The sequence below is a fragment of the Tamandua tetradactyla genome, chromosome 3, assembly GCF_023851605.1.
Source record: "Tamandua tetradactyla isolate mTamTet1 chromosome 3, mTamTet1.pri, whole genome shotgun sequence".
NCBI classification, from domain to species: Eukaryota; Metazoa; Chordata; class Mammalia; order Pilosa; family Myrmecophagidae; genus Tamandua; species Tamandua tetradactyla.
This window is the reverse complement of record NC_135329.1, coordinates 78,305,347-78,315,412: the sequence shown is the minus strand read 5'-3', so window position 1 is coordinate 78,315,412 and position 10,066 is coordinate 78,305,347. Positions and strand designations below refer to the sequence as shown.

Below are 10,066 nucleotides of genomic sequence, written 5' to 3'. Positions count from 1 at the left end.
GGACTCAGGGTGGGTCTGAGGGTCCAGGGAACCACCTGTGAGGTTCCTGTGCCTAACAGGTGTCCTTTTTTTTTCTTTTTTTTTTTTTTTTTTTTTTGGTGTATGTTCTGGGAACAAACCTGGGTCTCCCACGTGAAAGGTGAGCATTTTAATCAATAAACTACCCATGAACCCTAGAACAGGTGTCCTTTTGCAAGGTTGAGTCTCCTGGACTCCTTGGAGACAGGAAGAAGAGCTACTTCTGCTGGCAATGACCCTCCAAGAGATTCAGGGACTCAAAATTCCCAAGTTTGTCTGAGTCCATTCCAAGTACCCAATACAAGTTTTGGTAACAATTACCAAGACTGGATGGTTTAAAATGAAGGAACTTACTCTGTAACAGTTCTTGAGGCTACACACATGCAATCACGGGGAAGTCAAGGCATGTCCCTTCTGGGGCTCTCAGGGAGAACCCGCCCCCTCATCCAGCCCCTGGAGGTCCCCGGTGTCTGAGCGAGGAGAGCCACTCTCCAATCACTGCCGTCTCCCCGCTTTGTTTGTCTGACTCTGCCTCCAGACCTCCCACTCTTTATAAGGATGCCAGTCATACCAGATTAAGGGCTCACCCCACTCTATGTGACCCTGTCTTTATTTAACTAATTCCATCTTCAACTTTGTTTCCAAATGAGGTCGCATTCTGAAGCACTGATGGGGAGACTTTGCCATAATGTTGTGGGAACAGGATTCAACCCATAACGCTGCCAGTTTATGTTCCCCCATTTCCTGGGGATAAAATTAGAATAGACATTCTTGACAACTGGCAGGACCCCACGCTGGCTCCCCCAAAGGCTCTAGAGTTTCTCCGCCACCCTGTGAAGGCAACCCAAAACCCATTCCACAACTCTTAGAGAGCTACAGACCATTATCGCCACCAAAACCCACGCCACTTGCATGGTGTCCTGGGCAGGGGCAGGTGAGCCTTGGAGAGGAGGTTGGTTGTGTTATCCTAAAATTAAACAGGAGGCAAACCCGGTCATGGTTTCTCTTCAGCTGTGGTCTCTTCACCGAAGCAAGTCGACAGAAACCCGTATCTGTGGCCATCCCCTGTATTAATTGTCCTCTACTCACTGTACAGACTCTAATGAATTCCTTCTTTACGGAAAGGCCACTAGGCAAAGTAGGGGGAGGGGCATTGGGGAGGGGAAATGGCACCTTCAAATAAAGACTCGAGTATTGAATAATAGGCAGCCTAAGCGGTTTTTAATTTCTAGAGTAAGTTTGTGTTTTGTGGTTTAGAGTAAGTGTACGGCTGTCTCTTTGGTTTGATAAGGGGAAAGGCTAATGTGCAGCACCTCCCTATTGATAAATTGAAAGGAGCAGTGAACGAGAAAAATAAGTTCTGCCCCACTCCAAGCCGGTATGCCTTCAGTGGGTGGGTTACACTTGCATTAGTCACAGTTACACTTCGCTGCAAAATTCCCTGCTTCAGACCTGCCTTCCCTGTGGGCTCTAATCCCTGTGGCCAGGGACACTCCCTACAACTCATAGGCTTCACGTGTGGAAAGGGGCTCTGTAAAGATGTGGTGAAATGAGTGAGTAAATAGGAATAAATGAATGAATGTCATAGCAGAGGAAATCGATTTCCAGAGAGGGGAAGTGGCCACCCAGGCAGAGGCGAGGCCAGCAGGACAATACTCAGACTCACACCCGTGCACGACTTGCTCAGGGTTCTTTCCAGCCAATCAAGTTGAGTTTCCTTCTGTCATCTTTTCCAAAACTGAAAGTAATAAGATGTATTCTTACTGAGACCCTTCCATGTGCTAAGCACTGAGCACTTGCAGCCCCAGAATGATGATATATTTTCCACTTTTTTAATGGATTAGTATATAAAGTCCTAAAGAATTCTGGTTCCTTGTTTTATATCAAGTAATAATCATGGGGCCAGAAGTGGAATATACAGGACTATGGAAGACATAAACTCCCCGGAAGGGAAAAGCTTTAACTTGTTGCCCACACAGTGGCTCTAAGGAGTGCTCCAGTATCAGCAACCTCACAGCCTCTGGGGATTTGCTGGAAATGTGCATTCTCAGGCTTCACTCCAAACCTGGTCAGAAACTTTGGGGTTGGGACCCAGACATCAGACTTTTTGCTTTTTTTAAATTACAAAACTCTTCCGCAATTTGCTTGTCATCCTTGCGCAGAGGCCATGCTAATCTTATGCTGTTTCGTTCCACTTTTAGCACACATGCTGCCAAAGCAAGCATGGCAGTCCGTGTTTCAATGAGCCCTCTCGGTGGTTCTGACCATGCTCAATTTGTGGTCCAGTGGATGAAGGAACCCCCAAAGCCTGGAATAGTAGCTGGAACAAGCTATGTGCTCAAAAATATTGAATGAGTGATTAAAAAGGATTCGAAAGGCCACACTTTCTCCAGTATTCCAGACCTTTCACTGGGATGCCAGAAATTTAGATGTCATTATTCTGTATACATTCAAGTTCATTGCTTCATTAATATTCCAAGCATAATACCGTGGAATCTGGAACTACTTTATTAGCAATATGACATTGTAAAAATGTAAAAATGAAGGAAAGACTTTAAGAAGTAAGCTTTCTAAAATTCCACAGCAAGGCTTTCTTCCATTTGTAGAGGAAGGAAAACAGGTTTCTCCTAAACAGCTCTTCTCCTTACTGACTTTACAATATGATTTGATTAACAAAAAAATCAATTTATACAGAAATTTCAAGAGAGACATTTACTGTGGAAAGTGGGTTATTTGACATTTGGTTAAGCTCGATAAGTCTGGGGACTGCTTTCAGTTAAGGACAAATGCCTTGTTCTCTCAGCTTGGCTGTGGGTCCAGGTGGGCCCTTTGCTCCAGGTCAGCCGAACGGGAGCCACAATTTCCCATCACACGCGACTAGGTCAGTCACAAGCAATCAATCCACGGAGGGCTGGTGCCCAGCCAGGCAGAATTAGGAGGTCTATAATGTGTATTTTACAGAACTGGGCTAAATCGTTATGGAGATTTTTTTTTAAAAGTCCATCTACTTATCTACCTCTCTGTGTAGAGAGTCTGCTTTACAGGCAATGATCAATAAACAATGCCCAAGATAATGCCAATGATGATAACAATACTAATGACAACTTACGTAACTGTCTTTCCGGTCAGAATATGCAAATGAAGAAGGACTAAACAGTGAAAGGTTTGATCCCAACAATTTTTGGGTGGCTGTAGTTCAGAGTCTAGTTCTTTAGGTATTTAATTTCAGATTCATCCCTCAGTTCTTGGATCAGGCGCTGCAAAAATTTTCTAAACTTCTGGGAAAATGTTCAAAGATATATATTTGAACTTTTCCTCTTCTGTCCAATTATGAAAAAATCGTTATTCTAGAAAATATTCAAGTATGTGGAAAATTATGTAATGTAAATGGCTGGAATTTGGGGGGATTTTTTTTTTCTGAATCCACACTAGCTTGACAAATAATCTGTTTACAGGCATAGGTGTGCAGAGGACAGCCCAGGCCCCAGACATCCAAGGCTAAGAGGAAAGAGAGGTCTTAGATGGAGGAGCATGGGGTTGAATTCACTGCATGAGTTAGCTAATGCTGCATAACAATATTCCCCCAGGCATAGCACCTTGCAACAGCCCACATTTATTATCACACAGTCCTTGTGGGCACAGCTTACTGCAAGGCTGCACTCCAGACATTGGCTGAGGCTGGGGTCTCATCTGAGGCTCATCTTGGGAGGAGTCTGCTCACAAGCTCATGCAGTTGGCAGCTGTCTGCACCCAGCTCCTTACAAGCTGTCACACTGAGGGCCTTGGCCAGCTATTGCCAGAGGTTAGCTCAGTTCCTTCCCCATGGTCACCTACAGAGGGCAGTTCACACCCGGCAGCTTGTTTCTTCCAAGCCGGCAAGGGAGAGGGTCTCTCTGCAAAGCAGATGTCACAGAATACTATGATGTGATCACAGAAGCCACCTCCCAACCCCTTCACCATATCTTATGGTTTAAAAGCCAGTCAGAGGTGCACAGTTGTTCAGTGGTAAAATGCTTGCCTTCCATGCAGGAGACCCAGGTTTGATTTCTGGATCATGCACCCCACTCCTGCAAAAAAAAAAATGAAGTCAGAGTCCCAGCCCAAATCCAAGGCAAAAGGAGCAGAGCAGGAGGTGGGGTTGCAGGGCCACTTTTGAGTCTGTCTGCCTTGATTGTTAAATGTGGAGCATGGGTCAAGTGAAGGTCCGATCAGAATGGTAAGTGAGATGCTACAAGAAGAAGACACTCATATTAATTATTTAATTAATTATGCACCCATCCATTTGTTTATTCATTCTCCAAGACTGTCTGGAAGGCAGATTATAGCTGCTGGGAGTTCAGACCTCCTGACACATGCCAGACAGCTTTGATAAGAAAGGGATATAAGTTTCAGGGTTGTGGGGTATCTACAGCAGGATGAAGGGCCCTCACAATCCACACACCCATTCATTGGTTTATCCACTGATGCATTCAGCCAGCACCCACTGTATGCCCAATGATTCAGCAAGCACTCACTGTGTGCCTGATGCATTTAGCCAGCACTTGCTGTGTGCCTGTACCATGGTGGGTGCAGCAGTGAACCAAACAGACAATGGCCCAGTCCCCTGAGGTTTCATTCTACAGACAGGTCCCCACCTGTCAGCGGTCAGGAAATAAGTGCATCATGAAATAAATGCATAATTTCATGTCAGGTGAGAACTGGTGTTCTGAAGAAGGAGCAGTCATAAGAGGATGCTCAACCTTTAAGCTGGATTAACCTGAAAATCAACAGACCATCCAATATACCAAAAATAATGTCACCCAAGAGGTGGGAAAAGACTGCAGTTTTAAAACACTGACTGCAAGAAACTCAGGTGGAACACAGGCAAGCCACAGCCTGCTCGAGTCCTTTGTTGGGAGAAGACCAGGGAAGGAAGACATTGATAAACAAGAGAAAATGGAGGGGCTACATATGGAAAGGAAACCACATTTGGCAAGCCCCTGCTGTCAGCTTTGTAAGGTGCAACAGAAGAGTGAGGAGCAGGTTTGGAACCTGCAGAAATGCTCAGCGATTATACTGGCACAAGATTGGAAAGTACTAGAATTTGCCCCAGAACAGAGCAGCTCTTGAGATTTATGGGGTGCCTGCTATTTGCAGATGCTGTTTTGAGGACCAAACACAGAACCATGAACAAGGCACAGAATCAGCCTGCAAGAGGGGGTGCAGCTAAAATTATGCAAACAGATGAGAGAGTTCTGAGGACCTGTAAATGCTGGGAAGGGGATACTTGAAGATAACATGAAAGAAGGTGGTTTGGGGTGGGAATTTGGAGAGGAACAAATATTACTTCACTCAGATGCTCTGGAAAGTTCTGAGTAGTGCATTTAAGCCAAGGCCTAAATAACAAGAAGGAGGCAGCCATGTGGAGAAGTGGGCAAAGAGCATTCCTCAGAGAGAACTCAGGCCCCATGGTCTCGATAGGTAAGGGGGTGGAGTGGGGGCTGTCTCCACTTGTTTGGGGAGCAGCACGAAGTCCCGTGGAGTTGAGTATGGGGAGTCAGGGGCAGTGGAGGGAAAGAGAGATGTGTCTGAGAGCCTGGCCAGGGCAGAGCAGTGAGGATGGGCTGTGGATGGGAAGCACTGAAGGTTTTAATGGGAAATAAGCAGTTTTCAAGGGCTTAAACAGAACACTTTATTAAGCTCAAGAAGTATCTGAATCTGCATATCACAAGTGCTCATTACATATCAGGCAAAAGAATGCACAAAGAACCACACCTAGATAGAGCACAGGATGACGACTGAATGTCACTGTTGAAAAGCATCACCTTATAAGCATAAAGCCAGAAAAGGCCTCCTGCTGAAAAAAAGATGAAAAATCAGACTGGCCTCAAATGCTTTGGGTGCTAAGAGAATTTCTGTAAGTTTGAAGGAGACAGTTCTGTTCGAATATTCCACGCCCAGCCATGCCACTGTCCACTTGCCAAAGCATAGAGAGAGGGATGGAGAGAGAAGGAGCTCTGCATGTCTCCCTTCCCAAAGAGCACAGCCAGCCAAAGTAAACCAGAGCATGGCAGGCAGAGCCGGAGCCCGGGAAGCAGGGTTATGTGCAAGTGACAGCCCAGTGGCGTAGCTGATACAATCTTGCAGGTAGAGCTCTAGTGAGGAAACAGTAGCAAAGCAATGTACCCACAGACACGACCACTGTCATGCCAGTGGTGGAGGGCATTGGGAGGAAGATGCATGCTCTCCCTGGGTGTGGGGGGAGACCCCCTCAGGAAGGGCTTCTCCTACTGCGTTGCCCAGCTCACCAAGGGGGGGGTCTTTCTGTGTCAGTCCCCACACCCCCTGGGTCCTTGAATGAGCTGTGGGTGTCCCAGGGAAGGGGCCTAAAGAGAACAGGTGTGCTGCTGGCCAGATGAGCTGTGGCCAGGTGGCAGGTGGGTTGCTGGGAGGATGGGGTGAGCTGGGGTCTGTGGGAGGGAGGACTGCTTTGGTGGGGGGGGGGGGGGGATAAGAGACCTAATGGGAAGGGCTCGTCTCTCTCCCACGGGGTCCTGACAGAATGGAGATAAAGTCGGGCCCAGAAAGAGGATGTTGGCAACACTTCAGTCAAAGGGCCAGCTGTGTGAAAGGGACTTACACAAAGCAAACGCACCCAGTGTGTCTGGAGGGCAGCAAGGTATTACATGCAGGGAAGGCCTGGTACAGAATACAACTTCGAGGGGACATCCACATGCCCTTTGGGGTGGGAGTGGGGGTGGGACTGGCTATGGCCTTGTTTTCCTCAACCTCTGCCTCTTTCTTGCTCCTCTCTGGTGTGTGTGGAGGGTGAGGGGTTAGATAACTAAGCTGAAGGTGAAACACTCGCTCTCGTTGGAGCAGCACTGAAATTGGCCTCACAAGTGAGAAGAAATGTGGTTTTAGTTGTGCCTCCTTGGATTGTGCCTCACAGGCGGGTGGAAGGAGCCAGGGCTCTGTCCTCCCCAGTGGGAGCAACCACTGGCTCTACAACATGCTGGGTAAGAGCCAGGAATGACACCATGGTCTACCATTTTTTAAGCTAGATTTCTTAATTCATCACTTGCTTATGTACTGCAGCCCATTAACTGTTCTCTGGAGTTTTAAGGAAGGGATATCTATATAATGCATAAGAATAACCTCCAGGATAAACTTGTAACTCTGTTTGAAATTTCTCAGCCATTGAAACTTTATTTTGTCTCATTTCTCTCTTTCCCCTTTTGGTCAAGAAGGCTTTCTCAATTCCTTGATGCAAGGCCCTAGCTCATCCCGGGATTCTGTCCCACATTGTCAGAGAACCTTATACCCCTGTGAATCAGGTCCCAAGAGGAAAGGGCAGTGAGTTCACCTGCCAGGTTGTCTTAGAGAGAGAGGCCACATCTGAGCAACAAAGAGGTTCTCTGGAGGGTGACTCTTAGGCCTGATTTCAAGTAGACTTAGCCTGTTCTCTGCAGAAATAAGTTTTATAGGGGTGAACCCCAAGATCGAGGGCTCGGCCTATAGATTTGGTTGTCCACACTGCTTGTGAGAATATCAGGAATTCCTCAAGTGAAAAAGTTGACTATCAACTTTCTTTCTTCCCATTCTCTCAAAGGGACTTTGCAAATACTTTTTTATTCACTGCCCACATTTTTCTGGGATATATTGCAAATACTTTTTTTTCTCCTTAATGTTGTATAATTTTTTTAATATCAACTATACCTAGAAAAAAGTAAATTCATAGAGACAGAAAGTATATTACAGGGTACTGTACAATTGTGGGGAGAAGGGGAGTCATTGCTTCATGAGTACAGAATTTCTGTTGGGGGTGTTGAAAAAGTTTTGGTAATGGATAGTGGCAATAGTAGAACAGTAATGTGAATGTAATTAATATCTCTGACTTGTACACATGAAAATGGTTCAAATGAGAAATTTTATGTTTATATACATGTTAAAACAAAATGTAAGAAAAATAGTTCATTTTTGGTATTTTCTGTTAAGTTTTGAATTTAGGTATTTTTGTTTCCTTGATTTTATTGTTTTTTTAAATTAGTTACTTTTTTATATATTATATATTCACATACTATGTAATCATCAGAAGTATACAGTCGTTCACATATCACCATATAGATGTTACATGAAATTTATCATCACAATCGACTTTTTTGTGAAAAATAACATATACAAAAAAACAATAAATTTCAAAATATGTCATAACAATTACTTGTAGAGCAGGTTTTAGAATTTGGTATGGGTTACAATTCCACAATTTTACGTATTTACTTTTAACAGCTCTAAGATACTAGAAACTGAAAGAAATATCAGTATACTGATTCAGCAATCATACTAGTTTGTTAAACCTGACCTTCTCTGTATAACTTCACCATCTACGTTGATCCTTCTGTCCCACTCGTTAGTGGTATTTGGGCTATGCCCATTCTAACGTTTTCATGTTATAGGGGGCTGTCTGTAATATGGGATAGGAGAATGGAACTTGTTGATGTTCTGGACAGGCTGGGCCCTCTGCATTTCAGGACTTATCTGGTCCAGGGACCCATCTGGAGATTGTAGGTTCTGGAAAGGTACCATAGTGCATGGAACCTTTGTAAAATCTTATACAATACCCTAGGTGTTTTTTTTTTAATTTAGAATATTTAAAGTGGTGATTTCTAAGAGCTTTATTTTCCAAAAGCAAACCAAATCAAAGCAAAATCCAAACACCAAACAGACTAAGACTACCATAAACAAAACAACTGGTAGACCTTTTTTCAACTAAAACACAATAGTAGGACAGTATCTAATTCCAGAGGATTCAATAAAATGGTATTGTTCTGTTTGTCTATACTAAACATATGTATATATAAAATACTTTCCTAGACATTATAAAAATAACAAAGTTCAATAAAAACATCAAATGTAGCATCAATTAAATGTTCAGCAGTTAAACTAAAATGAAAACAATTATAGTTACTTTTATTTTTTATTTTTTTTATTTATTTTTACTATTTTTATTGATAATCAGCATGCAAGCACAAGCATTCTTAGTGTACAAACATTCCATACATGGTATACAATCAGTGGCTCACAATATCATCACATAGTTGTGTATTCATCATTGATCTTTTTTTTTTTTTTGGCAAGGGCAGGCACTGGGAATCGAACCTGGTCTCTGGCATGGCAGGCCAGAGCTCTGCCTGCTAAACCACTGTCACCTGCCCCACTGATAATTTCTTAGAACATTTGCATCACTCCAGAAAAAGAAATAAAAAGAAAAAAACTCATACATACCATACCCCTCATCCCTTCCTCTCATTGACCACTAGTATTTCCATCTACCAATTTATTTTAACATTTGTTCCCCTATTATTTATTTTTAATCCATATTTTTTACTCATCTGTCCATGCTGTAGATAAAATGAGCATCAGATGCAAGATTTTCGCAATTACTCAGTCACATTGCAAGAGCTGTATCGTTATACAATCATCTTCATGAAACATGGCGAGTGGAACACAGGCACTTCCCTCTAACCTCTCTAACACACCTAAACTAAAAGGGGGATATCTGTAAAATGTGTAAGAATAACCTCCAGTTAACCTGTTTTCGCTGTGTTGAATTTGTAGATAACTACGTACAGATTTCATATTAAGCTGACACAAGATGTTTTCTACCTTGTTCTTGATGTGGTTTTAGGAAGCATCAAGGTTCTTGAGTCAGTGGTGTGACTCCCTTTTCTGAGCAAGGTTCTTGATACTTGATTGTGCACATGGGAAGTTAAAAACCTGCAACAAAATTCCATTACTTTCCTATGATTGGCATAGGACAGTAGTGTTTCACAGAAATCCAGAACTTTTTCAGGAGGAGATCGTTAAATCTCATCTGGAGTGTATGTTTTTCCTTCTTGACATCATCTTCTTAGCCAGAGTAGAAGAGTCAGAGAGAAGTTTTCTTACCCAGTTCTGCACCTGTTTGCAAAGACAGGGAAAATACTGTACTATTTTGTTCAATTTTGTTCTTCCAGGTCAGCAAGTCTTTGAGATTTGCAATGATCCTTCCTCACTTAAGTTCAAACAT

General features: G+C 43.5%; 1 non-coding gene across 1 annotated transcript; it reads right to left on the bottom strand.

The window, feature by feature from the left end:
• Window positions 1-2,135: 2,135 nt before the first annotated feature.
• On the bottom strand, window positions 2,136-2,243 carry LOC143678514 (U6 spliceosomal RNA). The gene has a single exon (XR_013173313.1). It is a non-coding gene; the product is annotated as a U6 spliceosomal RNA (small nuclear RNA).
• Between the last annotated feature and the right edge of the window lie 7,823 nt (window positions 2,244-10,066).